At 38.3% G+C, this 3,968-nt stretch overlaps 1 protein-coding gene across 1 annotated transcript in view; it reads right to left on the bottom strand.

Moving 5' to 3' along the window:
* Atp8a2 (ATPase phospholipid transporting 8A2) overlaps positions 1–3,968 on the bottom strand; it is a 568,947-nt gene that overhangs the window by 499,325 nt on the left and 65,654 nt on the right. The window lies entirely within an intron of this gene.

Genomic DNA, 3,968 nt, shown 5'->3' with positions numbered 1-3,968 from the left:
GCAATTCATCATCCACATAGCCCTGAGCTAGGTAATGCATAATTCAGCCTCTTGCTGCCCCTTTGTTAGGAGGCTGCACATCTGTTGACTGCTGCTGAGAGCTAAACCCTCAGCCCTGTAATAAGTTTTCAGAACTCTATGGAAACGTCGGCACATCTGGCACAGATGTTGTTAACACACTCTCAGCACAGCCACCACACCAGATACATATATATATACATATTTAAAAAAAACAAGTACAACCCGCAGTTAGGACCCCAATGCATGCTTTAGGAAACCTAAGACCATGACCCCAGACACTGACAGGCTACTGAGTAGAACAGAGCACAGCTAAGTAAATTGTGTAAATTTACTTACTATAATTACGAATTACGATGTGTAATTCTATCAGCAAGAAACCAATAAAGAGCCTATTAACTGAGATGGCTGTGGCCAAAGAAGGTTCAACATCGCAAAGGCACTTGCTGGACCCCTGAGCCAGAGCTAGCTTACTTCCTCGGGGTTTGCATGAGCCACATTTGTCCAAGTCATTCCTTCCAAGAACTCCTCGGTGTTCACACTCTTCATTCCAGCAAGGAGTGCTTCTGCATGGTCCCCTGCCGGGCCTGGATTGTGATTCCAAGGGTGCAGGCCATCAGTGTGTCCTTCAGAATGCTAAATGCCATGTCTTCCATGTACAGAAATACCCACTAGACAATGAAAGCTTCTTTACCCACTGTGATGGGATAGTTTATCTTAAAAAAAAAATTGCTGTACTAGATATTTGCTTCAATTTTTTTTTTATTGTAAAAGGTACTAAATCATAAAGATCTTCACCAGACTCACAACTGGTCAAAGAGCAGAGAACAACTGTCTGTGGAATGATCCCCTCTTCCCAAGGCTCTTCCCCCCACACTGCTAAAAGGAGGGTAGAAAGATTGTCAGAGCTGAAGTGTGGGGAGAACTGAGGTGAAGCAATGTCTTCTAGAAACAAGACCAGTCTACTCATGAACTCAGCAGTTGTGATTACCTGCACAAGACGCGAGCGAGATCAAGCCAGTCAATGTTCCAGCATGAATGGAGGAGAGGAACACAGACTCCACACCTAGCTGAGAACTACTGATGGTTGTTGGCTGCTAGGGAAAAGTAGTTTTCTTTAAGGTTATGGTCCCTGGTAGGTTGTTCCAGCAGATGGCCCCAAATCGGTGCACATATGGACAGCACTAGTTGTATTAAGTTCCTTACCAAAGAGCAAGAGACAGACAGACAGACAGACAGACAGACAGACAGACAGACAGACAGACAGACAAAGACCATGAAGCTGGGAAGGGAGATACAGAGGTGGGGAAATGGATCTGGAAGGTGATGGAAGTGGGAAGCTGGACATGATGAAATTCCTGGAAGAGAAGTAAGTGAACTATGGAAGGTTGATATGAACAAATATATTATATACATGTGTAAAATTCTCAAACAATCTTTTTAAAATATGAAAGAAAAGTTTAAGTAATAAGTAATACTTTCATCATAATCTTGATGCTTTGCCCCAAGTTATTTTTTGTGTAGAAGTTCCCTAAATGTTAAACTTGTGAAAACTATATTTCCAAGCTTCAGTCTTTTGTGCCTAAATCAGTTTCTATTGATCAAGCTAAAGAATATGTTATTTTAAGTATTTGGGATCTTTTTGGAAACATGTAAATAATATAGTGGTGTGTCAACAAATGCTCTGGTGGCCAGTAAATTACTGATAAATACTCAATATAAACAAACAGAATATCAATCTTTGATTGCACTTTTCTCAAACATACTATATTAACATATGTTTTGTACAATTATAGCTACTTGCTCGTATAAAAAGCAAATTATCAAAGTATCAAACTATAACAGTATCAACAATTTAAACAGACCTATAACAAATAGAGAGATCAAACACTTATTTAAAACATTCCAATTTAAAAAGCCCAGGCTCACATGGATTGGCATTCAAAGATCTACATCCAGTCATTCTTAAACTATTCAAAAGAAATAGAAAAAGAAAGAGCATTTCCAAATTACTATAAAGCCAATATTTTTCAAATACTAAAACCAGGTAAAGATACACCAGGAAAAGAAAACTACAGGCAATATCACAATGAACATAAATGGAAAAAGTCTCAACAAAACACTTGCAAACCAAATCCAGGCATATATCAAAAAGATCATATACTACTATCAAGTTACCTTTTCCAAGTGATGCAGGGGTAATTCACCATGCATAAGGCAATAAATGTAATCAGTACTATAAATGGGTTAAAGAAAATTATGAGAAGATCATCTCAATAGGTGCTCAAAGGACTTTAACAAATCCAACATGTCTTCATGATGAAAGTTCTAAAGAGGCCGGGTGGTGGTGGCACATGCCTTTAATCCCGGCACTCGGGAGGCAGAGGCAGGCAGATCTCTGTCAAGGCCAGCTTGGCCTACAAGAGCTAGTTCCAGGACAGGCTCCAAAGCCACAGCAAAGCTCTGTCTCAAAAAGCCAAAAAAAGTCCTAAAGAGAGTAAGATGGGACAAAATGCACCTCAATATAATAATGGCTTTATAAAACAGAAACACAGCCAATATCATCCTAAATGAAGAGGGGGGAAAAAGCAATTCCACTGAAATCAGCAATGAGGGGAACTGTCTACTACCCTTGTTCCTTTTCAATATAGTGCTCAAAGCACTTGCCATAGCAATATGGTAAGAAAAAGCTAAAGAGAGACAAGTAGGATAAGAACAAATCAAATTATCCCTATTTGCAGATGATATGATATTATACATAAGAGATCCATAAAACCTCTAGAAATGATTGACTCTTTTAACAAAGTGGCAAGATACAAAATCAACTTACAGAAGGGAGTAGCCTTTCTACGTCCAAAAACACATGCTCAGAAAGAGATCGTGAAAACACTCCCATTCACGATAGCCTAAAATGCACCAGGAATTCCTAACAAAGGAAGTGAAAGACCTCCACAATAAAAACTTTAACTCTCTGAAGAAAGAGACTGAGGAAGGCACGCAGTGACAGACAGACAGCCCTAATGTTCAAGCTGACAGAACTAATGTTGTGAAAGGTGGCCATCCTAACAAAGACAATTTATACATTCAGTGGAATTCCAACCAAATTCCCCAAGGCATTATTTAATAATATTGAACCGCAGAAGATCTCACATAGCCAAAACAATCCTGAGCAAAAGATACAATGTTGGAGGGATTATGATGCCGGATCTCAAGGTTTATTACAGAGCTATAATAACAAAAAATAACAGCATGGTACTGGCACAAAAACAGACATGTAGATCAGTGAAACAAAACAGAAGACTCAAATAGCACACAAAGCTACTGTCATTTGATATTTGACAAAGATGCCAAAAATACACACTTCTGAAAAGACAGCATTTTCAGCAAATGCTGCTGGAGAAATTTGTTATAAAAGAGTAAAATTGGGCCTGTATCTGTCACCCTGCACAAAAATCAAATCTAAATGAATCAAAGGCTTTGATGTGAAACCTTAGACACCAAAATGCAAGAGAAAAACATAGGCAGTACCCTATAAGATAAGGCTGTAGGAAAGGGGTCCAAACAGAAAACTCATTTGCCGAGTAATTAAGGTCAAAAACTAATAAATGTACAGCCAAAGAACAATTTTATAAAGAGGAGGCCCATGGAATGGGAAAGATGCTTGCCAGCTAAACATCTAATAGATGATTAATACCCAGAATACATGAAGAACTAAAAGTGCCAAGAATGAAGAAAACAACTGACCCAATTAAAAAGTAGGCTACAAAAAATATACATATACAAAAAGTATATGATCAGAGTTCTCAAAGGAATAAATATCTGAAAAAGTTCAACATTTTTAACAATCTAAAATGCATATATAATACATGAGTATATGTATATATACAATGATGATGGTGATGGTAACGATGGTGGTGGTGGTAGTGATGGTGGTGGTGGGTGATGGTGAT

The sequence above is a fragment of the Microtus ochrogaster genome, chromosome 17 (genome assembly GCF_000317375.1).
Source record: "Microtus ochrogaster isolate Prairie Vole_2 chromosome 17, MicOch1.0, whole genome shotgun sequence".
NCBI classification, from domain to species: domain Eukaryota; kingdom Metazoa; phylum Chordata; class Mammalia; order Rodentia; family Cricetidae; genus Microtus; species Microtus ochrogaster.
Note: the sequence above shows the minus strand (reverse complement) of the source record. Positions and strands in the feature narration are given on the sequence as shown.